At 37.7% G+C, this 26766-nt stretch overlaps 1 protein-coding gene across 2 annotated transcripts in view; it reads left to right on the top strand.

Annotated features, from left to right (window-relative positions):
• Sema6d (semaphorin 6D) overlaps positions 1-26766 on the top strand; it is a 736415-nt gene that overhangs the window by 33849 nt on the left and 675800 nt on the right. The window contains exon 2 of one of the 2 annotated variants that reach the window (XM_045155779.1): positions 11241-11360. The exons of the other annotated variant lie outside the window; for it this stretch is intronic. The gene's annotated coding sequence lies outside the window, so the exon portion shown is untranslated. The remainder of the gene's footprint in view (positions 1-11240; positions 11361-26766) is intronic. 2 annotated transcript variants of the gene reach the window in all.

Raw genomic sequence — 26766 nt, 5'->3', positions numbered from 1 at the left:
TTAAGGGGAAAACCTAGAATCACTCCTGATGGTACTTTAGGAAATGATGTTTAAAAAGATTGCTAGTGGGCTGGAGAGATGGCTTAGCGGTTAAGCGCTTGCCTGTGAAGCCTAAGGACCCCGGTTCGAGGCTCGGTTCCTCAGGTCCCACGTTAGCCAGATGCACAAGGAGGCGCACGCGTCTGGAGTTCCTTTGCAGAGGCTGGAAGCCCTGGCGCGCCCATTCTCTCTCTCTCCCTCTATCTGTCTTTCTCTCTGTGTCTGTCGCTCTCAAACAAATAAATTAAAAAATTTAAAAAAAAAAAAAAAAAAGATTGCTAGTTGCTTAACCTGGTCTCGCATCAGCCTGTAGTGAGCCAGGTAGGCTGCAGAGGAGGTGGGTGACTAGGTAATTTATTTGAGTCCTCTGGAAGCCAACCCAAAAGAATTAAGAAAATACTGCAATTTGGTAACTTGGCATGATGCTTAATGTTGAAATGAAGACAAATAATTATATTTAATTTCTCAATTAATGCGCAGTTTTTCTAGCCAGGTGTCATTTAAATGTTGTTTCCTCCTTTGCTCTGTTGGTTCCTGACCCATTCCCTTCCTTTTTGCCCATATGGTGAACAACTAAGACCACTTACTGGGGTTTCTATATGCAGCAGTGTGGTTTTACCATCATCAGAGCAGCGGACAATTATTAGTCTGAACACTTAAGAGTCTTTTGAGCAAACCACCTTGGTGTTGTCCTTAGAAAACAATGCCCAACCATAAGCAGAAAGCATTAACTGAGCACCTGTTGCACACCAGGCAAAATCATAGTAGGCATTTGTGCTTGTTCTTGAGGACTTCACTGTGTGCCAAGGGGACGTATAGACTTTCTGAGATGAGGTACAGTTACAAATTAGTATGGTGGCGTTACACATCCTTCTAACCCTCATGGCTCCCCATGTGCATTCAGTGATTTTGATGAGGAAGTCAGTTCTCCTATCTAAATGAAAGGGCTTAGATCCGCAATGTGGTGCTTTTTTTTTTTTTGAGATAGGGTATCATATATCCCAGGCTGCCCTGTCACTCCCTAGAATAACATAGAGTAACCTTAAATTAATCCTTCTGCCTAGACCTCTTGTGTACTGGGATCACAGAAATGTGCTACCACACTCAGATTTGTGTGCTGCTAGGGAGTGGAACATGGGCCTTGAGCATGGTAAATAAGCACAGTGCCAATGAACTACAGCTTCTGCCCCAACCCTGCTGTGCTTTCTGAAACTACCTAGTGTAGTATTAGATCAGAGCATCTTGGGGAGAGGGTTAAGTTGCCTATTTTAAACATGTTCTCTAGGTGATTCTGCTACTTAAGGTTTTGAAGTGAACAGTGAAGAATCACTAGTGGACACAAGGACACTAAGAGATGCCCATGGAGTGCTACATACACTCTGATGGTGGAAGAATCCCAGCTATGGAGTCAATCTGCCTTGTGTTTAGCTCTTGTCTCTGCCACTTAAGAGTTATGAGATCTGTTGTGTATGGTGGCACATGCCTTCAGTCCCAGCCCTTGGGAGGCAGAGGTAGGATCGCCATGTGTTTGTGGCCACCTTGAGACTCACAGTAAATTCCAGGTCAGCCTGAGCTAGAATGAGACTCTACCTAAAAAAAAAAAAAGAAAAGAAAAAAGAAGTATGAAATATGTAGGAAGTTAAAAATTACCTGATCATTTATTTCTACATTGTTTTATTTAAATTATAAAACATACCCTATAAGATTTTATAGTAATTAAATAATAAATTTAAAACACTTAGTCCAGTAACACAACAAATATTATTATATATTACTAACATTATTATAATAAAGACATTTAAGCTCAAAGTCTTGTGAAAAGGCAGATGTGGGATATGAAGTTACTTTAATTCCCCCAAATAATAAAAGTGAAAATTCTCCTGATATGTGAATACTCTATAAACACAAGGTGAATTTTGATGTAAGATTTGTTAGAGGCATATAGATTCTTTTGAGCTGTCTATGCTCAGTAGAAGGGTGATAACAGTATTATACTATATTCATACTCACTATATTATACTTATCACCATACATGCTACTGATTTCTATTTCTTCAATAGCTTAGGAACACTAGAAGTTGTGTCATAAAAGAAATAGTAAACATGACTCTTTACCTTATATTAACATTTTTTTAAACACTTATCATCCTTCCATTGTCGGTTTTAATCATAGACTTAAATGAACTCAAAAGTAATACTAAAAATGTTCAAGTATATTTATATCAACAGTAATCACTGGCTAGAAGTTGCCACTATGGGTAGAAATTCTGTGAGTCTGGACTCAAAGACCTAGGCTTCCATTCCAGAGGTGCTACTGACCAACAAGATGATCTGAAACATGGTATATCATCTCTTTGGAATTAGTGCAATCATTTAAAACAATAATGGATTGACTTAGCTGGTCTGGCTAAAGAGAACCAGGCTGCATTTCCAGTGGCTTCAGTCGCTGCCTTATGTCCAGGACCAAATCATGATGTGACAGAGATCTCTACTAGTAGTAGTCTAAGTGGTCAGATTTCATGATGCTGGAACAGGGGAGATGGCTAAGCAGGTTAAAGCACTGTGACATAAGTAGGAGGGCCTGGCAGGGCCTAAATTCAGTCCCTGCACACATGTAAACACTAAGCATGGCCATGAACACCTGAAACACCAGTCCTGTGGAAAGCAGTGACACAGGGCTGACTGGCCAGCCAGTCTGAAAGAAAACATCAGTTCCAGGATTGGTGAGAAACTCTGTGTCCAGGAAATAATAAGAATAGAGATAGAGGACATTAAACCTTCTCCTCTGAACTCTGCTGTGTTCACAGAGAGTATACACATCTGGACATTCATGTACTTATACCACACCCTACATACATACCACAACATACACTCTCTATACACAAAAGCCAAAAACACAAAGTCAGATTGTTAATTGGCCCTGAAAGTGTGGCTCTCTCCTTGTTACTCTCAGATATGTTTATGGTCTTCTGTAGTCCCTGGTCCCAAGGCCATTCTGCTATTTCCAACAGTTTGTATAATCTAATATTTGCCATAATATCATCTATGTAGAGTATTAGTAAGATTTTTCCATGATAAAAATGTGGGCACAAACTATGTAAAATTAATATTTTTTCATGTCTACTTCTGTAATGAGTACATGCACAGTAAATTAGCAGTAGAAGCAAATAATAGTATGAAATGCTTGATAATGGTCCTAGAACCGTAGCTTTAAAGAAATATTTCATGGGATCAGTAATCTGTTGAATGGAAACTTTTGAAAGCTACAGGAAGTTTTCTTAATACTCTTTTCTGCTTCCTAATACACCAAGTATTAATGCTTTCATTGAAAATAGTAATGAAAGGTTCAGAGAGATGGATCAGTGGGTAAGAGCACTTGTTGCACAAGCATGAGGGATGGAGAGGGCCTGAATCATCCTGATCTCAGTTCCTTAGCATCCACATAAACAATCAGGCATGGCCACACATGCCTACAAACCCAGTCCTATGGTGAGCAGAGACCAAGACTGGAGAATGTCTGAGACTTGCTGGTCAGGCAGTCTTATGGAAAAATGAGACTCCAAGTTCACCAAGAGCCTCTACACTGTCTCAAGAAGACACACAAATTAGTGATAATAGAATGACACAAACTGTTTCTGGCCTCCACATGTGCACATGGGGCATGCCCACCTGCACTCCCATGTACAAACACCACACACGCACTATATCACTGTACACATATCCAAAAAAATTTTAAAAGCTGGGGAGATGGCTAAGTCAGTAATAGCATTTGCCACAAGCATGAAGGCCCAAGAGATTATCTGAGACAACCAAAGTTTGATTTGCCAGGACCCCCCTAAACAGTTGCATAAGCATGGCCATGCTACCTCACTCCCGTCAGGCACAGGAACTGGAGAATTACTGGGGCTTGTGAAAACTGCAGCTATGTTTTAGCAGAGAGACTTTCTCTCAAGGAAATATCCAGATGAATGGTAGAGGATGGACACTCAACTGTTCTCCTCAGGCCTCTACATGCTTTAGACACATATCCATAACACACACACACACACACACACACACACACACCATATCCTAAAAACTGCATATCCATCTAAGAGTATACCATAACATCCTTTCAGTTCAAAAATATCAGAGATAATGTAATAGTTCTGAGGATATTATTTAAGAATGTATATATACAAAAATGTAGGAGATAAAGACAATTCTTTTAAAACCAAAGATTTTCCTGATCCCTATTGCTTGTCCAGATCTGTTGTGTTGATCTTCATGAGTGCTTATATGACAGACCAGCTTGTATTCCTGATACTCAGTTTATCAAAGGTTGTCAATACTGCCTTGATGTTTATGTATGAATAGTGAAAGATTGAAATTCATATTCATACTTGTTTTTTGGGCCAAAGAGGCAATTGCCAAGGGCCTATCCAGCCATTAAAGTAGGTTGACTAGGCCTTTTTCCTCTTTGTGGAGCTTTCTCTGGATTCACTTTCATCTCTTCTTGGACACATGTGAGCCTAGCTTTCCCCTCACTGGGTGAGGGGGAAAGAATAATACTGTTTCTTGGTCTGAAGAAACTTTTCTGTTAAGCTCTGCTTTACAGTTTGGAGGTAACTTCTCCCTTTGACTGCATGCACGGTTTTCCTCTGGTCTCCGAAGCTACCACATGCATGTTTCCCTTACACTCAAAATCTACCACGTGGATGCCTTCTCTAACTGGGCCTATTAGTGGTGTAATTTCTTTAAACTTAGGGTAACCATGAGTGTAACTCTCTTCATTACTTGTTTCTCTTCAGAATTACTTGCTTTCCGCTTTGAGATTTTTAAGTCAGCACCATTTTCTCTTTTAATTTTCTTCCACGGGGAAAGCACATGGCAAATGCCATGGGAATTCCTTCTAAACCTCCTCACATGACCTCCCACATTTTGTCCTCCGTACACTTGTGGCTTTACATAAGTGAACTCTACATGTGCCTGCAACTCTGCTCTAATCCTTCTCTAAAAGTCTCAGTTTCTCTTAAACTCCTGTTGCAGTCAGGTTCGCATTGCTGGTAAAAATCATCCAACCAAGAGCAGCTTGTAGGAAAAAAAAAAAGAAGTTTATTTTGGCTTACAGGCTTGAGGGGAAAGCTCCACGATGGCAGGGAAAAATGATGACATGAGCAGAAGGTGGACATCACCCCCTGGCCAACATAAGATGGACCATAGCAACAGGAAAGTGTGCCAAACACTGACATGGGGAAACTGGCTATAACACCCATAAGCCTGCCCCCAACAATGCAAACAATGCACTCCTCCCAGGAGCTGTTAATTCCCAAATCTCCATCAGCTTGGAACTCAGCATTTAGAACACCTAGGTTTATAGGGGACACCTGAAGCCAACCACCACATTTGGCCTCTGGCCCCCATAAACTGATAACCATATGTGATATAAAATGCAATGTATTCATCCAACTTTAAAAGTTCCCATAGTTTTTTTTAAATTTTATTTATTTATTTATTTATTTATTTATTTATTTATTTATTTGAGAGCGACAGACACAGAGAGAAAGACAAATAGAGGAAGAGAGAGAGAATGGGCGCGCCAGGGCTTCCAGCCTCTGCAAACGAGCTCCAGACGCGTGCACCCCCTTGTGCATCTGGCTAACATGGGACCCGGGGAACCGAGCCTCAAACCGGGGTCCTTAGGCTTCACAGGCAAGCACTTAACCGCTAAGCCATCTCTCCAGCCCAGTTTTATTTATTTATTTATTTATTTATTTTTTATCAATCCCGATGGTGTTCAAACATCCTCACAGTTCAAGGTCTTTTAACTGAGCCATATTAATAATAAAAAAAAGTCCTTAATGGCACAGAATAAACATTCACTCTACAAAACATGGTATTGGGCATAGCAAAGAAATATTCAGCCAATACAAAATTTAAAACAACCAGGGCAAACATCAAACTCTGTAGCTTCAAGTCCAACAACTCTAGTTAGTGACAAATCTTCCAGTGCCATAACTCTAACCAGCAACATGTCTCTGGACTTCCAATTCTGCCCCTCCAGCTAGGCTACTCACAGTCCTAGGAAACATCATCAGGGTGAGCAACTTTCCTTAGCAGCCATCTTGTTGTCCTGGCATCTCCACTGAGGTCTCCACTGCAATTCATGGTTCATCCTCATGCCATCCAAAACAATACACTGCCTCCTGGAGTTAATTCCCAAATCTCCATCAGCTGGGAACCTAGCATTTAGAACTCCTAAGTTTATGGGGGACAACTGAATCAAACCACCAGAATCCGTTTTCCTTAAACAAGCCCCACCATTTGTGATCCCCCCTTTAAGAACATCAATATTTCATAATTTAGAAGAAAATAAAAACAAAAAAAAGAAAAATTAAATGACTGGCAGTTCTTATGCCAGTGTGACAGTAAGGTTTTTAACCCTAAGAGAAGAAAACTTACTTTAGGCTTTTTTTTTTTTAAGAAAAGGGAGGTTAGTGATAATGAATGTGAAATTGCTTGTGACATACATCCTCTTTCTTGGAAGATGCTAGGCCTTTATCCCATGGAGCTGTCCTTCCATTTTAAATTTTAAATTTTAAAACATATTTAGCATACTGAGTTCTATGGCATATTCTTGCAGTAAAGAAAGACTTTAATAGATTTTACTGCATCCAGACTCCAGTCTCACACGATAATCCATCCAATCCCGGATTTCATGGGTTTTTGTGCATTTACACATTTCCATTTTGATTTTGAATTCAGAGGATCACATAAAAGAAATTGTTTTAAAACGCGTGAGAGAAAAAGAGTGAGTATGGGCATGACAGAGACTCTGGCCTCTGCAAACAAACTCCAAATACATGTGCCACTTTGTGAGTCTCATTTTACATGGGTACTGAGAAATCAAACCCAGGTCAGTAAACACTTGAAACTGTTGAGCCATTTTCTCTACCCCAAGTGTAGTTTTTGAAAGTCATAAACAAAAGGAACTTTCTGTGTGAAGAGTTAATAGACCTCTCTGAAAACTGGGGGGAACTAAAGAGTGAATAACTGCCCCTAAGACAAGCAGACAACAAAGGAACTTCAGAAACATGGCCTTGGGGCCTGTCCACTCCCTGATGATAAACTAAACTTCCCTTAGCCCAGAAAACCTTGAGGGAACAGAAACCACAGTCTGGTGGGTTATACTCCTTAGACAAGTTTTCCCAAAAAATGCTTATTCTGAGTAAAGACACAAATAACTATAGTTCCTTATCTACTTCCCTTGAACCTGCAGCTGGTACTGTCTGTTTTTTTGTTTGTGTGTTTTGTTTTTTTAAGGATCATCCTTATAGCTTGTACCCCAGTCTGGCCCAGTGCTTCCGCCTCCATCCCAGGGGAAAGCTATTGCCCCTCACTGTTGTCTCTAATAAAAAAAACAGTCTGTCTGTAGAGATCAAATCTGGTGTTCTATTTTGCTTTTCTCTTACACTTTCCTTACATTTCTGGTGCCATGACTCAGATACCCCTCCAGGGCTTTCGGGCTGCATGGTACCCCTTCTTCTCTCCACCTCCCTGCCAGTGTGACATTCCCTTGGGAACAGAGGCACTCGCCAAGCTCACTATTTGGACTAAATGGTCACCAGTCTGACCTGAGACTTCTGGTCTTTTGTGGCTTTTGTCTACGTGAATGGTGCAAGTTCTGTTCAGCCTCACCGCTCAGAGAGCTATATTTGGTGCCCTGTGTAAACCCAACTCGACACCTGACAGCTTTTTCCTTCTCTTCTTCCTCTCACTCTTACCCTTGGATTGTGTGAACTCAGCAGCTCATTTGTGCAGACTGAGGAATTCTGGCCAGGGCTACTCCCTGATGAATGTCCGAAATCTCTCTCTGAGCTCAGGTGAGTCTCTGACAGCCCTTTAGGTAACCCACCAGGTCACAGTTCTCTCTCCTCTCCATCTCCCTGCCAATATTTCACCCCCTCAGGGTAACAAAAACTCACTGTGCTCACTACTATGAACTAAAACAGCCACCTGTGACCGGAAGCCTCTAATCTTTCCAGCTTGATACCTGGGTGCTTCTTCCCTCTCTTCTTTCACCCTCTCCCACCGGACTTCTGAACTTCATATTAGAGGCCTCTCACCATGTGATCTGCCGCATCCTCACCCTCATCAACTTATTTCAGGACAAGGTATTTGTTCTCAGTCTGTGGTGGAGGCGCTCTGCCACAGAACTTAGAAACTCTGGCAATTTCTCACTTTTCTGTTCATGGAGGATTGGAGACTCCAGGAGCCTCCCACATGTCATTCCACCAGGCACCCCAAGCATTATGAATGTGAGGATGCTCCCTCTAATTCTTGTGTTTCCTTTGTCTTGCCTAAGCCTGGGATTATATTATGTCCCTGGTGTCGGGATTGCCCCTCTAGTCCTTGTTCTCCAAAAATGGGCTCTAAATTATTTTTTCTAAAAGACACTCCATTGGCATGTCTGAAGGCTAATTTAAAGAAACTCGAACTTCCTGAACTCCTGCCTGCCAAATTACTCTGGCTCTCTGTTCAAATTTGGCCACAATGTTACTTAGATAATGGCCACCACTGACCTAAATTTAGTACTTTTGATTTTCATCCTTATTAATCTTGATAACTTTCTCAGAAGACATGGGAAGTCGTCTGAAGTTCCCTACCTTCAAGGCTTCTTTGCCCTCCGTTCCCGTCCTTCTCTTTGTACTCCTTGTTATACCTACAAAATCCTCCTGTCACTAAAACCCCTCTAAAATCCTGCCTCTTCTAAAACACGCACAGTTCTGTCATCTGGCTATTACTTGCCAATGTCTCTCCCTCTCTCTCCACATTCAAGCCATCTCACTAAGTCAAATACAAACTCTTTCCTCTTAAAGAAACTCCTGTCTTTACTGGACCTGTTTAAGTTCTTGTACATATAGATAGTTAATTTGTTTCTCATTGATAAAAGTTAAAATCACGATACAGCTTCTAGGATTTTTTTTCTTAAAAGGGAAACTTTCCTCCTTCTCTTCATTACTATCTACCAAAGAAAAATTGTCAACTTTAAATTCAAACAACTGGCTGTTGCCCTGTTAAGATTAGGTCCTCACCAATTGAAAACAACTAAAATCTTAAAGGATGTCTCTCCATGTTCCATGTTGTCATTTCTAATGTTGGCCAACCATGTCATGTCATATGTTCTATATTTCACGTCGTCTGTCCTTACATATGACAAACTTTATGATTATTAATTGTTCCAATGCTTCTGGTAATTAAATGTTATATGTTAAGATGATTTCAAATTATTAAAACCAGGTTTACAGTGTATTTAAAATAATTAACCTCTATGTTTTTGAAAACATGCTTGTTCATGTTTAACTACAATAATAGACATATGTATATACCAAATTCTAATGTTACTTCTACAAAAAGAGATATATTTTTCAATCAAAAAAAAAAAAGAATTTATAAGAAAAAAGATTGTTGTAAGGTGTATTATTGAAAGGATATAAAAATGATATGAAATGGTTATGGGACTTAAACTGAATAAGATTTGGGTTGCCTGTGATAAAATGGGTTGGCTTAAAAGTTTTTATTCTTCAGATTTTTTTCTCAACCTGATTGTTCATATAGTTCAGACTTTACTCTTTGTAATAAGTTGATAAATTTATTATATTGTCATGTTTCAAATCAAAATTAAGTTAAACTATACCCATATTTCCTACTGCTAAACTCCAACTACTGGGAAAAAAAAAACTTATTTGTCATATTAAAAGGTAAGGACAGAGTTTTTTTGGTAGTTATGAGATGAACTGACTAAGAAAGATAAACTGAAGAGGAAACTTTATAAATGTTGGTAAATCTTTGATGAAAAAGATTGTTACAGAGTAGTTACGTAGATTGTAAGGTAAAAGCATGTAGATGAAGGTGTGAAATACGAGTAAGCTTAAACAAAAGGTTAAAGGTAAAGATGATTAAGGCTTAAAGTCCTTGAGCAGATTACAGGCTCAATGAGATATATAAGATTACTATTACATTAGGGCTTTAATCAGAGTAACAAATGATGGTCCTGGCTAGTAGCAGGATGCTATGACATTCAGGTGGTAAACTTAAAAATCTTTAACTCATTGATATTAATCTGGTCATGATAATGGTTGTGAAATACTGGCATTAAAGTTCTCAGCCACGTTTGCTATGTTTATCTATTTGTCAATCTTATACAGTTTAATAAAATTATTATATCTTAAAAAAACCTGTAACCTTAAGATGGTTCCTGTCTTATTCATATTGTTTTGCTGGGTGATTCTCACTGAGATTATGGTCTAAGTCTTATAAAAGGTGATTTAGTTATTGTGACTTTGTTCTTAGAAAAATTTAAAAAAACTCCTCCTGTCCTAGAAAAGCATACAATGTACAAAAAAATGTTATTATAGTTTTTCCAGGCTTCATATAGTCTACTGTCATAAATATTGCCCAATGTTAAACTTAAAAATGGTTCAATGATTAAAGGTAATTGTTAAAAAAAATCACTTTATGTATATCATAATATCTCTAATGCATGATAAAATCAGACTAATTTAGCTCAATAATGACCAAGTTTGTCTTTATTCTTAAACTAAATATAATCAGTCTCGGTCAATGTTTTCCTAAATTGTCTCATTTCTTGTATCTTAAGTTCATGGCTTATAAATAGATTGATACTTCAGACATGGTCCCTGCTCTAGAAAAATTATCTTAAATGCTGTTTTTCTGCTTTGAGTATGTGGGATAATTGTTACCCACATAGTTATCTAAACTAATCAAAGACGTTACCAAATACAAATGCCAAAATATGATGCTGTCTTGACATGTTCTGCCTGTACTTATAACTATTACATATTTAAAGAATAAGATGTGCCTACCTTTAAAAAGTATTTCTCTGTATTTCTTTTGCCTTAATTGTGTACATAGTTCAAACAATTTTCTATATTAAGGTAATAAATTTATTTATAGTTTCATACACTATATTATGATAAGATAAATGTCTCTGGCACAAAGTTATGTCTTATATAGTAATAAACGTTCAAGCAAATGATGTCCCATACTACATAGATTGTGTACTGACACTGTACTTTTTGTACTGTTTCAAGGCCATAGTTTGTATTACATCTCTGGCCAGTACTAAAATTGTCTTGTGCTTCTTTTTAACTCCATAACACAGCCACAGATATCTCTCTAGTAATTAACTGTTTTTTTCAGGATTTGGAAGAAATTCCCCTGGACTCATGCTGATGTAAAAATAGACAGATTCTCCACTCCATCTCTGATGCTGGTTCCGTCACATCTCCACAACAGCTGGGAGGAAACAGCAAGAATGAGGTCCAACTGAAAAGCCTGGCTAGACTATAAAATCCCAATTCCCACCCCCAGTGACACACCTCACCCAGCTAGGCTCCACCTAGCAAAGGCTCCACCAGCTGAGGATTAAGTATGAGACTGAATTACAAGCACATTAGGTTTTGGGGGACATTTCATGTTCAAACTATTACATCTATCAATTTGAAAATTATCCAAATTTAAATAATGTGCTTTAAAAACCTTAACTTGCCTACACTTGTACATCTGACTGTTTTCTTATAACTGTTCATTTTCTATGTCCTTGCTAATATGTAAGGATACTTCATTCTTCTTCATAACTATATAATATCTACCATAAGCTTTATCATATAAATTATTCAATCAGTGAAGAAAATATCTAAAGTTACTTCATGAAAAATTTAGGAATATATTTTTCTGGTTTTTTAATCCATTTAAAGATGACAGCATGATTTTGTAAAAATCCAGCTCTTTTTATAAAATACATGTGTATCCTTTAGACCTGTAGTTTTCATTTGACAATCTTTCAAAATGTATATTGGCAAGTATCCTTTAATGTAAATAATGGCATGCTTTCTGAAAGTCAGAGTTAAGAATTTTACTAAAGCCATCTTTTAACAAAATTTGGAATAGAATTTTATTTTTTTATTGTGACATTGAATTGGAGAGGAAAACTTTTGGTCAAATTTACTTGTAATTGTACTATGATTGTTAATGAAGGAAGAATAATTATTAAGTTGGTTTTCCATGTCAAGGATTGGGTTAAATATTAACACCTACATTAATGTTAAGTGCTCATTGCTTTTGATTCTTTGATAATTAGGTACCCCTATATTAGTTCTAGCCATGAAGAGATACCTATTGCAGACAGTCAAGGTATTTGTTACTTCCTTAAATCTATTCTCACCTATTCAGTTATAACAATTATTTCCCTTTGAATGATAATGAAAACAACTAGAAAGGAGAAAATATCAAGCAGACAAAGATGAACTGATTTATTTTTTTTAATGAAGCTGGGTATGTCTTTAGCCCAGGCTAACCTGGAACTCATTCGGTAGCCTAAGGCTAGCCTGGAACTCTCCATGACCCTCCTACTTCATCCTCCTGAGTGCTGAAATTACAGGCATGAGCTATTCACCCATCTCAAACTGATATTCTTTTAAGCTGCAACATATCCCCTACAAAAATATTTTAAAGGTGTATGAAAGTTAACTTATTCATCCAAACCAAAAAACAAAAAATAGCAAATTTTAATGTCTGCCTTGCAAATAATTGTGGACACCTATTATAAAGATTACAAGACTAGGGAATATGTAAAGATAAGTAATAATTGTAATTCAGGCGTGGATGTACAGAGGTGGTGTGCCTTTCTTTGCTAATGCTGGATTCTGTCTTTGAGTGTGACTGTTACAGGCATTGGGAAATCGCAGTCAAGATGAGAATGGTTAATCAGGGAGCACTTTCCTCCTTCCAGGCTACTTTCTCTCTGACAGAGACGTGCTCACCTGAAATGTGAAGGGTAGATAAATTATAGGAAGGATTCAATAGATAATAGCTATTGTTATGATGATCACTATAATACAATTTCAGTGTTGACTCTTCAAGCATTTCTAGTGTGTCTTAATAGAAAAATGATCATTCCTTTCCCATAATTTGATTTTATTTAAAGTCTGTTCCATCTCTGAAAAGCACCACATTTCATGTGTTTACTGTCAAATATCTAAAGTAACATATATTTTTTCTTTTTACAAGCTTTAGTGACCTGTCATTTTTAATCTTTTTTTCAGATAATTTTATAATGATCATATGAATTCCAATTAAATGCTATATACATCAATGAGTGACTGACTCAAGAGATATTGTAAAGATGTGGGATGAAATCTCTTGAGCCTCATCTATTAGGTGAACAGCAATTTCTTTTAATTGCTATTAAGACATATATGTGTCTCAGACATACATACATGTACACACATGCCATATAACAATGTGTCTGGCAGACAGCATGTGCTTGTCTTACATTCTTCTTTCCCTTTTTTGTGCATGTTCAGCTTAATAAGGTCCTCCAGATCTAGAAATGTACCAGTCAGTAGAATTCCTCCAGTGATGGCTGTGTTCTATATTTTAATTTAAATGGTGATACAGTAATTTAAAACTTTAGTTGCTTAACTGCAGTAATCGTATTTCAAGTTCTTAGCAGACCATGGCTAGTAGATATTCATCTAGAATAGCACAAATGCAAGATATTTCTTCATTGCAAAAAGGTCTGTTTGTCATTGCATTAAGTATAAATGACACAGGTGGTTGCAGGCTACTATACTAGACAATACATGGCTAGCACTGCACATTCTGCATGATAGTCTTCAGATTCAAATTGGAATTTTGTGAGCTTATCTAATGTCAGTGATTCCAAGGAGGAGAGAGATGATTCTGTCAACTCTAATATTGGCAATCTGTTTCTGCTACCTTTTCCTCTACTAAAACTAGTCTTAAATCAGCCAACATCTGATGTTTACCTTGCACACTTGTCTCCAGGACTTTTTTTAATATGAAAACTCATATCCCTTTGGATTTAACTAGCTTTAATTATTTATTTAAATATTTTATTTTTATTCATTTGACAGAGGAAGAAGTAGAGAGTGAGAGAATGAATGGGCACACCAGGGCCTCCAGCCACTCCAGACGAACTCCAGACATGTGCACCCCTTGTGCATCTGGCTATCATGGGTCCTGGGGAATTGAACCTGGGTCCTTTGGCTTTGTAGGCAAATGCTTAACTGCTAAGCCATCCCTTCAATCCTAGCTTCACTTATTTTTAAACCTAGTTACAAAATCAATAAAGGTCTTTGTGAGCATGCCTAACAATGTTAAGTTTTGGAGGAAGTTCATAAGAAAAGGACAGCCTGTGGCATGAGGTATGAACCACAGAGACACAATACACTGACATGCTGTGGTCACCTCTGAGGTATGTGGGTAGTCATTTGTAGTTATGGATAAAGTCTCAGTACTTCCAAGTTATTTTAATTAATTAAAATATTCTTTGTTACTGGGGTTATAATGTGCAGTTTGCCTATTTACACTCTTGAGTGCTTTGTTGAATGGGACAGAAATCTTTGGAGATTAGGCACCTGGAATACTGGTCTTTACTGCCAGCCTTGAGTTCACTTCTGAGATTGGGTCATTGATCAGAATGTCACCCATGTGTGTCACCATGGAGAAAACTGTTAAAACCCCACATGCAATGTAATATGAAACCATACATTACACCGATGGCTGGTCATGGAGCCTGACCAGTTCTGTTTACTGTATGAATCTTGTAAATGAAAAATCATGGCAAGTAATTAAACTGTTTAAGTGTAAAAAGTCTGCTATCAGTGAACAGGCTCCAGATTGTAATAGGGTCCAGAATTTTTCTTGTTGACAGAGAGGAAGGAAAGGAGGCAGCGGCATGTGAGAGATAAGCACTGTCTGCAAGGCTTTACCCGCAGAGAGGTTTAAACCTTTAATGGAACAGGAGGAAAAGGTCATGCGGACATGTGTCTGAAGGCCAGGAAGCCATGCAATACTGCCAGCAGCCTGCAGAATGATTACTTAACTGAACCCCCAAATGTGTTGAGGTTTTTGTAGAAGACACTTGTGTTTAGAATACACATAATGAAGGAATTTGGCATCTGCTCTTGTCTGGTTCCCTTCCTTATGGGCAGAACAGAATTATTACAGAAAAGCTGACATGATAGAAATGTTCATGGGACTCTATGGTCTTTCAGCCCTGATACAAATAAATGACCATTTACAGAAAGTTTCATCCTGAGGAAAGTTGCAATCACTTTTAATATTTTCCAGATTTCTTAGGTCAGAATTTTCTGAGTTCATTTTTGAAAATGGCAGATGGACACAAACTCCCATCAGACCTAACTGCTGGAAGAAGAGAGCTTTGGCTAATGTGGCATCATCTGCCCATTTAGTCTGTTCTTGTCTTTGCTGACAGTTATAGGGGTTTTTAAAGGTCCATTAGGGGAGAGCATGTTCTGTCTGTAAGCAGGGGAAAACAAGATCCAATGACTGTTCTGTAAACAGACCTATGTTTCATTTGTGACAGGAAGAGGTTCTCATTTATTTGGCAGCCAATTATAAATTGGAATTATATTCCTTTTGATGGAAAATTCAATTAAATTTAAATTCAAATTAACATCTGCTGTTTATATTTTATATTGTGCAATTTACCTGAATCTAGACAGAAGCTATTAAAGATCTGTGGATAGAGAATCTTTGTTCTCTGAAGAGCTTAAGGGAAAAAAGAGCATTCTTTAAACGCTAGTCATTGGAACCAGCTTATAGTTGTCCTTGGACATTAAAGGATGCTTTTCTTTGTCCACTCCAGGTATATATTCAAAAGGGTTTTACAAATAAGCACAAACACATTTTGCTACAAAATGGATGCTAATAATGACAAAAGTTTTTCAAAGAAAATGTTTTGAATGACTAATATTCTCTGAGGAGGTAACTGTTACTACAGAAAAGTAATTTTCTGTTTTTAAAAGAACACCTCTAGGATGACACTTCTTATTCTTAGAGAAGATTTGAGCATTAAATTATTAAAAATTTACAATTGAGCTGGAGATATGGCTCAGAAGTTAAAGTGTTTGCTTGCATATCCTGGTATCCTGAAGTTTGATTCCTTTGTTCCTTTGTCCAGATGTACAAAGTGGTGTAGGCATCTGGAGTTCATTTTCAGTAGCAGGAGGCCCTGATGTACCTTCTCTCTCTCTCTTCTGCCCTCCTTCCCTACCTCTCCTCTCAAGTAAATAAATACGTACTTAAAAAATGTAATAGATTTTGCATGCAAATCTACTTAAATAAGATTTCAAGGTCTTTGAATTGATTGGCTAAACATTTATTTATTATGCTCTTGACAGAATGTGTAAAACACAAAACATGTGTCCCAGGAAACCTTTTCCCTGGGGCTACATGACTATTCATCTTCTCCCCTGACAGGGTACAGATGACAGACCAAAGGACAATTTTAACAAAACCAGTTTGGGTGAACCAATTAGTTTATAGGGATTATTTGCAGAGCATGGAGAAGGGTTTCTTAGAGGAGCAATAAATGACTCAAATGCAGCTACACCTCAGAAAAATCTCATCCCATCCTGGATGAACAACCCCTTCCATATCTGCCTCACTCAAAAAGGAAGTTGCATCACCAGAAAGTCCACCACAGCATAGGCGACACACAGCTCATTCAGAGATTCTTAAACACAATAAATAAATGGCTTGCATGTAGCTCAAACCAAAATCTCATTTCCAACCAGTCATTCCCTCTTAGGGCAGGTTCCTCCAACATTTTTCCAGATTTGTTTACTTCCTACCCCTCCCAGGAAGGAATGGTTCAGTTTCAAATTAATAAATCCTTGGGAAGTTATTGTGAGACCTTTAAGTTTCAGGTCTCCCAGACGTTATTTCCCGAATCCCCAGAGCCTCCTTCCTCTCTTCAGGAGAGAAATTTTAATTCTGAGGAAGCTGCCCTACAAAAACATGTAATTTACTTGAATCATTAGCAGTCCTAGGAGATGAGTAGATATGAACTGTCATATGGGATCTCAGATGGGGTCCATAGTTCCAAACCTCTCATATTGTCCGTCTATCACATCTATACTTCTCCATGGATATGACATATGGATATGACCTTTAACGGTTCATCTCTACATATTTCATCCAGGTTAACAAGGGCCAGAACTCCATTCAAGCTTCATCTTCAGGTTTTCTTTCCCTGATGCCCAGGCTGGTCCATAAAAGTGCTGATAAAGAGGAAGGCAGGCATGCAGAGGAACTGCTTGAGGATGGCTACCACCTTGCATAGTAGTGTGAACATGGAATTAAAAGTGACCTAGTGCAAATGCTTTCAGTCTAGAAGTATAAGAAACAGGATTTCATAGCTCACTAAAACTAATCAGTCTCTGTTTTATTTTGATATCATCATCTTTTCCTCCTATTATACTGGTCTTGTGTAGATAGTGCCAGTTACTGTGAGGTCATGGGTATCCAGCAAAAATTCAAAATTCAAAAAAATTCAAAATTCAAATAAAACAGCAAAAATTCAAGAATAAACATATGCATACAAACAAAAATTCCTGAGTCAAGTACGTAAAATCAGTTTGCTAATTCAATAAAAGAAAATCTATTTTATGTGGCCAAATATGCTACTAGCATTAACAAACATATAGTGTCCTCTTAACCAATGTAACAGAAAGATACCTGGGTACTAAGTTTATTTCTTGGAAAAATTAATTTATAGAAAAATGAAAAACATAATCAAAGATAGGAAATGCAAAATAAGATGCTATTTTCATCCTGCGTAGTTGGAAAGCATGAAAAATGCTTATTCCATGTAGCATTGGTGAAGAGATAAAGAAAGACACTAATGTGGTCTAGAAAGAAGTGACTCACCCCAGATTCTTATGCTGAAATCCTGACTGTGAAGATGATGTTGGGGTCAAAGAATGGCGACTTTCGCTGCAATGAGCATGAAGACCACATGAATCAGCTTTGCACTTCTATAAGAGGGAAGCCCAAGATTACTTCGTCCCTGTTTCCCTGTAAGACACTGTGTATTTTCTCTGAAGAAATGGACCTCAGTCAGAAATCGAATCTGCTGGCGTCTTCATCTTTGGGCATTTTTTCCAATTTTTTTTTTATTATTGGTGACTTCCATGATTACAGGCAATAAACCATGATAATTCCCTCCCCCACCCTGCACTTTCCCTTTCACAACTCCACTCTCCGTCTTACCCCTTCACCTCTAAATAAGTCTCTCTTTTATTTTGATGTCATCATCTTTTCCTCCTCTTATACTGGTCTTGTGTAGGTAGCGCCATCATTGTGAGGTCATGGATATCCAGGCCATTTTGTGCCTGGAAGAGTGCATTATAAGGAGTCCTAACCTTCCTTTTGCTCTTACATTCTTTCTGCTACATCTTCCGCAATGGATCCTGAGCCTGGGAAGGTGTGATAGAGATGTTTTAGTGCTGAGCACTCCTCTGTCAATACTTCTGAGCACTATAATGCCTTTTGAGTCATCCCAGAGGTCAGCTCAATCTGCAAAAAGAAGCTTCTGTAACTCAAAGTGAGAGCAGCATTGATATATAGGTATGAACATTAAGAGAAATGCTTACTGTGCAATATGGTGAACATAATGTATGCATTTATTCAGACTAAACTAGGAGGCATTATATCCCTAGAGCTCATGACTTCCCCCGTCATAGGTTGTCAGCATCAGGCACGTATTCTCTCTAGTTGAGCAGGACTCCAGTCCAATTAGAGAGTAGTTGGTTTCCTCCATAACAGACATGCCACTGTTGCACCCATTGACTGTTTTGGCCTGGTTGGCCCAACCTAAGGCTTGCAGTGTCCACTGTTGTTTATCTCCAATGTGCTTTCTTTCCCATGGAGCTGCATGCAGCATAGTTTTTCCAGCTTTCTTTCAGATGGTCTATAGGAAGAAGTTTTTCACCTTTGCTCCAGAAAGTTTTCTCAGTGACTTTCCATCCCAAGCAGGTGGAGGCTACCATCTATTCCTGGTGAGAAACCAAGAGCCTCAACAATGGCCTGGAATGTTTTGGGGGCATCAGGGACCACCCTGGCCACAAATTCACTGGAAGGTATCCCATCCCTGACACTGAAAATTTTCCAGTAACAATCTCTAGCTTCTGGGTGTGCCATTGCCCATAAACGTAGGCTTCTAGATGACTTATTCACATCCTCTTAGATTTTGATTAACCCTCCCCTACCCTTCCTTTACTCAATATCTTCTGCTGACCTGACATAGGCCTTTCCACCCCAAGTAATCTGTTTATCTATTTACATATATTCAATACCATCCACTTAAGTCTTCCCCTTTATCATTCCATTATAGCCCCTTTTGAGCTTACTGGCCTTTGCTACTGAGTTTTGTTCAAACTCACACAGAAATCCAAACATTCGTAGTTGGGATTCACATACGAGAGAGAATATGTGGTACTTGTCTTTTGGGTCTGGGTTACCTCACTAAGTATAATCCTTTCCAGGTCCATCCATTTCTCTGATAATTTCAGAATTGCATTTGTCTTTACCAGTGAATAGAATTCCATTGTATATATGTAACACATCATTATCCACTTATCAGTTGAGGGACATCTAGGCTGGTTCCATTTCCTAGCTATTGTGAATAGAGTGGCAATAAACATGATTGAGAAAGTGTCTTGAAGGTAGTGTGATGAGTCCTTAGGATATATGCCTAGGAATGCTATAGCTGGGTCATATGGCAGATTAATTTTTAGCTGTTTTAGGAACCTCCACACTGATTTCCACAATGACTATACCAGATTGCATTCCCACCAACAGTGTAGAAGGGTTCCTTAATTGCCACCTCTTTGAAAGCATTTATTGTCATTTGTTTACTTGATGGTAGCCATTTTGACAGGTGTAAGATAGAATGTCAAAGTAGTTTTAATTGGTATTTTCCTGATGGCTAGCGATATATAACATTTTTTAGAAGTTTATATGCCATCTGTATTTCTTCTTTTAGGAACTGTCTATTTAGTTCCATAGCTCATTTTTAATTGGGTTGTCTGATGCATTGTTATCATTTTTGAGTTCCTTTTATATCGTGGATATTAATGCTCTGCTCGATGTATAGCTGGCAAAGATTTTTCTCCCATTTGGTAGGTTAAATATTTGCTCTATTCACAGTGTCCTTTGCTGTACAAAAGCTTTGTAATTTCATGAGGTCCCCATGGTTGATTACTGGTTTTATTTCCTGAGCAATTGGGGTTATATTCAGAAAGTTGTTGCCTATGCCAGTATGTTGAAGGGTTGCCTCCCACTTTTCCTTCTAGCAGTTTTGGAGTTTCAGGTCTAATATTAAGGTCTTTGATCCATTTGGATTAATTCTTATGTATATAGAGAGATAAGGATCTATTTTCATCCTTCTACAGGTACATATCCCATTTTCCCAGCACCATTTGTTGAAGAAGCTGTCCTTTCCCAAATGAGTATTTTTGACATTTTTGTAAAAGATTAGGTGGCTCTCGCTGTCAGGACTTACATCCAGGTCCTCTATTAAGTTCCATTTATCTATATGTCTGTTTTTGTGTCAGTATTATACTGTTTTTGTTGCTATAGTTCTGTAATATAGGTTAAAATCAGGCATGGTGATACCACTAGCCTTATTTTTTGATACTAAAAATTGTTTTAAATATTCAGAGTATTTTGTGCTTCCATATGAATTGTAGGATTGTTTTTTTTTCTAATTCTATGAAGAATTCCATTAGAATTTTGATGGGGATTGCATTAAATGTGTAGATTGCTTTTGGTAAGATTGCCATTTTCACCATATTATTTCTTTCAATCTAAGGACATGGGATGCCTTTCCATTTTCTAGTGTCTTCTGCACTTTTGGTCATGTTTTAAAGTTTTCATTACAGCGATCCTTCATTTTCTTAGTTAGGCTTCTTTATTTATTTATTTTTGACACAATTGTGAATGGGAGTGATTCTCTGAGTGTTTGTTGTTAGCATATAGGAAGGCTACTCATTTCTCTGTGTGTATTTTGTATCCTGTTACATTGCTGTGTTTATCAGCTCTAATAGGTTGCTGCTAGAGTCTTTAGGGTGTTTTATGTATAGAATCATGTCATCTGCAAATAATGATAATTTGACCTCTTCTTTTCCACTTTATATCCCTTTTATGTGTATCTCTTGCCTTGTTACAATAGCTAAGCATTTCAGTACTATACCAAATTAAAGTGGGGACATTGGACACACTTGTCTTGTTCCTAATTTTAGTGGAAAAGTTTCAAGTTTTTCTCCATTTAATATTACGTTGGCTGTGTGTATTTGTCATAAGTAGCCTTTATTATGTTGAGATATGTTCCTTCTAGTTCTGTTTTCTATAGGACTTTTATTATGAAGGGATGTTGGATTTTTTTTTTGTTCAAATGCTTGTTCTGCATCTAATAAGATGGTCATGTGATTTTTGTCCTTCAGTCTGTTGATATATTGCCTTACTTTTATCAATTTGCATATTTTGAACCATCCCTGTATTTCTGGGGTAAAGGCTACTTGGTCAGGGTGAGCGATATTTCTGGTATATTCATGCATTCTGTTTGTCAATATTTTTGAGAAATTTTGCATCTATGTTCATGAAGGTAGATTGGTCTGTAATTTTCTTCTTTCATTCTACTTTTGTCTGGTTTTTGTATCATGGGGATGCTGGCTTCATATAAGGACTCTGGAAGGGTTCCATTCTTTTCTACTTTAAGGGAAAGTTTGAGAAGCATTGGTGTTAGTTCTTCCATGCAGGTCTGGTAAAATTCACCAGTGAATCCATCTGGGCCTGGACATTTTTTGGTTCAGAGATTTTTTAAATAACTGCTTGGATCTCCATATTGTTGTATGTATGTGTGTGTGTGTGTGTGTGTGTGTGTGTGTGTGTGTGTATCTATCTATCTATCTATCTATTTATCTATCTATCTATGATTAATCTCATTTTTATTTAATTTTTTAAGGTCACAAGAACCCAAGAAATCGTCCACTTCTTTCATATTTTCAAGCTTAGTGAAGTATATTTACTTATAGTATGCTCCTATGATTTTCTAAATTTGCTTGGTATCTGTTGTAATGGTGCCATTTTCATCCCTTATTTTATTAATTTGTGTCCTTCTGTCTTTCTTTTGGTCAGATTTGCTAAGGGTTTATCAATCTAGTTTATCGTTTCAAAGAACCAACTTTTTGTTTCACTGATTTTTTGTTTGTTTTATTTTAGTTTATATTTCATTAATTTCTGCCCTAAATTTTATTATTTTTTTCCCATTTTCTGACTTTTGGTTTGCCTTGTTCTTCTTTTTTCAAGGTTTTAGGGTGAGTAATGAAGTTGTTTATTTGCAAACTTTCTAGTTTCTTAATATATGCACTTAAACCTATACATTTCTCTCTGAGGACTGCCTTCATTGTATCTGAAAGGTTTTGGTATGTTGTATTATCATTGTCATTTTTTATTTCCTTCTTAATTTCCTCATTGACCCATTCATCATTTAGTAGTGTACTTTTTAGTTTCCATGATGTTCTGTATTCTCTATAGCTTTTCTTGCTATTGATTTATAGTTTAATCCCATTGTGGTCAGACAGAGTGCAAGGAAGCATTTCAATTTTCCTGTGTTTGTTAAGGTTTGTTTTGTATCCTAATATATGGTCTATTTTACACAATGTTTCATGTGCTTCTGAAAAGAATGTGTATTCTATAGCTTGTGGGTGAAATGTTCCATAGAGATCTGTCAGGTCCGTTTGTTCTGTGACCTCATTTAATCCAGATGCCTCTCTGTTTATTTTTGGCCAGGACGACCTGGAAAACCCACTACAACTGTGTTTGCTGTTTTCTGTGACCTTAGTTCTAATAATGTTTGATGAAATTGGGAGCCCTCATGTTAGGTGCACATATGTTTAGAATTGTAATGTTCTCCTCTAGGAGTATTCCTTTAATCAGTATGAAGTAGCCTTTCCTATCTTTCCTAACTAATGTTATTCTAAAGTGTACCCTATCAGATTAGAATAGTGGCCCCTGCTTGTTTTCTAGGCCCATTTGCTGAAGCACCATTATCTAACCTATTACCCTAAGATAGTGCCCATCCTTTGTAGAAAGGTGAGTTTCTTGGAAGCAACAAATTGAAGGATCCTGCTTTTTGACCCAGTCTGAAAACTTGTGTCTTTTGTTTGGGGCATTGAAGCTGTTAACAATAAGAGTTATTATTGAAGGGTGTGTATTTATTCTTGACATTGTTCTTGTTTTGTAGTTCTTCCTATTTTTCCTTACTCTCCTATATTAACTGTTATTTGAGTATGATTTGTTTTTTTTTTTTTTTTTTTCTGTTTCCTTATATATGTGGCTTTCTTTCTCTTCTGCATGGAGAATTCTTTCAAGTGTTTTCTGTAGAGCTGGTTTAGTTGTCATGTATCCCTTTAGTCTGTCTTTGTTGTGGAGTGTCCTTATTTCTCCATCTCCTTTAATGGATAGCTTTGTAGGATAAAGCAATCTTAGTTGACAGTTGTCATCTTTCAAAATTTGGAATAGATCATTCCAAGCCCTTCTGGCTTTTAGAGTTTGTGTTAAGTAGTCTGCTTTTATCCTGATGGGCTTGCCTTTGTATGTGACTTGATTTTTCTCTCTGACTACTTTCAATATACTTTCTTTGGTTTGTGTGTTTTGTAGTTTAATTATAATATGATGATAAGAGATTTTTTTTCTTGATTTTGTCTGTTTGGTGTTCTAAAGGCTTGTATCTACATTGGCATCACTTTTCCTATTTGGGGGAAGTTTTCTTCTATGATTTTGTTGGAAATACCTGCTCTGCTATGCCTTTAGAATGAAATTCTCCTTCTATTTCGCCCTGAATTCTTATTTTTGATCTCTTCATAGTGTCAAAAATGTCTTTAAATTCCCATTTATGTCTTCTTATCAGTTTTTCTTTCTATTTGTTGGCCTATATCAGAACTTCCACTTGGTCTTTTAGTCTAGAGATTCTGTCCTCTCCTTAATCAATCCTGTTGGTAAAAGTTTCCACAGAGTTTTCTATCTGACATCCTCTGTTTTACATTTCTAATATTTCTGATTGATATTTTTTTCATTATTTCTATTTCCTTACTCATGTCTTGTATTGACCTCTTTATTTCATTCATTTGGTTTCCTGTATTTTTCACCTTTGATTACTTTGTTTTCTTCTTGATTCCTTTGATTTCTTTGGGGATATATATATATATATATATATATATATATATATATATATAGTCATTGTTTTGAAATCATTCTCAGGCTTTTCATCTAAAATAGTCTCACTGGGGGTTATTTCTTATGGATTTGTAATTTTCAGTAGGATTGTACTGTCTTGATTTGTATGTGAGTGTGTGTCTCTTTTTATTAGAATGTAGAGTGTTTTTGCATCTTGAGTCAATTTGATGTTTGGGTTTCTAGTTATCTGACATGTTTTTATCAGTTTAAATATGACTTTATATATATATTCTTGGTGGGTCTTTAAGGTGCCAATTATAGCTATTATACTTCAAAAACAAATCAGGAGTGACTGACTCTATGTCTTGAGTTTGTCTTCTATTCTATTGTTCTAGTATACTGGATGGGGCAACTTTCTGGGAAATTCTAAAATTCAACTTAACAATATACACATTCAATCCAAACCAGCACAAAGTATTTATGCAGTAGAGAGGAACAAAACTAACAGGTAATGTAATAAAGCCAAAGTCCCTAAGGGTGAGTGTTGCCCCACACCCTTAATCCTGTCACCTGGGAGGTTTAAATTTCTGGTCTAAAATGGGTTCCAGGTCAGCCTGGGACTGAGTCAAACCCTGCTCCCAGTAACAACAGAAGAAAAAAAAACAAAGGCTCCATGAACCAGAAAACATCAAAAGCAACAATAGTCAACTCCAAGATACAGCTTATTTGAGAATGGTAAAGCCAACTAAAAGTATGTAACAATTAACCTACCCTGACCTGGAGAGAAATTAACACTTCTAGTACAGGATTATGTACCTGCCTTTGTGTAAATTGACCCTGTTAATTTTTGGGATGGCTTCCAATCTCACCAATGTTGAGTGCCTTCCTCAATCTGCCTATGTTGCACTGTGGATCTGGTGATCTGATTGCCTGTGGTGGATGCTGTGAAGCTGGGGTGAATGAGATCTCCAGAGGTTCATAGCCTTGATGGCTGGTGGATGGGAAGTTTTGCAAGATACCTGGAGTTATACTGGAGCTGTTCAGCTTGTTTCATTTTTGTTCTCCTTCAGCAGCTGCTTGGCTGGTTCCTGCTATCTTTCCTTTCAGGTTTCTTTAGTGTGGAAGGAGGTTTTATAAGTGGAAAATCCCTTCTTCTGGTCTCTGCTCCTGCAGCTCTGTACCAGCTGGGGAGGTGGTTGTGGAACTGGGCTGGTAGCACCTTGGCTGGATTCTGGCTGGCTTCCTCCTTTGTGGAAGATCTTAGTCTCCCCTGCTTCTCTGCTGTGGATGATAATAACTTGTCCACTTTTTGGTAGAAAAGTACATTTTGTTGTTTTTCTGCTTATTTCCCTTCCTATACTGCTTTGGCGTGGCTATACTATCTTACCTGGAAGTCCTCCATCTTAGATTTCTAAACCTTCAGAGCAGTGTGAAATATTGTGTGGCTACTCATGAGCTATAAGTCTATGGTGTTTTGTTTGAGAAGCCTTAAAGCCTGAAGCCATCTTGGACAATAAGGGAGGAGCACTAAATGGTGTAACATTTCTGAAAAGAAAATTCATCATTATTAGTCAGAATTTTAATCAGTTTAATTAATCAATAGCACATTTGACAATGCAACTTCTCCTTCTAGGACTTACCCTAATAATTAACTAACAAGAATACTGAGATATTTGTGTAGGGTCTGAGAAGATGGTTCATCAGGTAATAGCCCTTGCTGCACAAACATCAGAACCAGAGTTCAATCTCTAACAGCCACACAAAAATCCATGCATGAGTGAGCAAGCTTGTAACTCCAGCACTGAAGGGTAATAGAGAGGAGGGTACTGGGACTGTCTCACCAGCAAGCCTATCCAAAAACTGGGGAGCTCCAGGTTCAGGGAGAGACTGTGTCTTGGGGAATTAAGGCAGAAGAATAGTAGACAAGGTGACTGGACCTCCTCCTCTGGCCTCCACATGCATGCACAGTGAGTGCATATACCTACACACACACACACACACACACACACACACACACACACACACACACACGTGTGTGTGTACATACAATATATACATACTACATACACATCACACATTCTGGTAGTTTGAATGGCTATCCCCCAATATATTCAGGAGTGTTATTCAAGCTTGTAATTTGGTGTCATTGTAGGTGGATCCTAGGGTCCAGCCCTAAGGTGTGGAGGTAGATCTTAATTCCAGCCTAAGATATGCAGAGTGCTTGAGCTCTGTCTGTGGCTTCTGTAGTGTGCTTGTTTATGGTACTGGTGGTGGTATTCCTCTCTGTGTGTACCTGCGAAAGAGGCCAGCTTTTTCTGCCATTATGGAACTTCCCAGGGATCTGTAAGCTGCAAATACATTCCCTTCCTCCCATAATGCTGTGTAGTCTGAAGGTTCATTCCAGCAATGTGAAGCTGACTGAACCACATACCATGTAAGGAAAAAAAATAGGTGAGTTTAGAAGAACGGAAAGGATAGAAATCTCCACAGCAAGAGTAACCTTCATTCATAGCCTGAGACTATGTCTTAGGTTCCAGAAGTCACTATGACCCTGGAAAGAAGAGAGTGTACCATCCATGACTTGGCTGGGGCTTTTTAAGGCTTTTAGGGCATGGGGTAGGAATATGCTGACAGAAAACTGAAGAAGGGAGAAGTG

The sequence above is a fragment of the Jaculus jaculus genome, chromosome 8, assembly GCF_020740685.1.
Source record: "Jaculus jaculus isolate mJacJac1 chromosome 8, mJacJac1.mat.Y.cur, whole genome shotgun sequence".
NCBI classification, from domain to species: domain Eukaryota; kingdom Metazoa; phylum Chordata; class Mammalia; order Rodentia; family Dipodidae; genus Jaculus; species Jaculus jaculus.
Note: the sequence above shows the minus strand (reverse complement) of the source record. Positions and strands in the feature narration are given on the sequence as shown.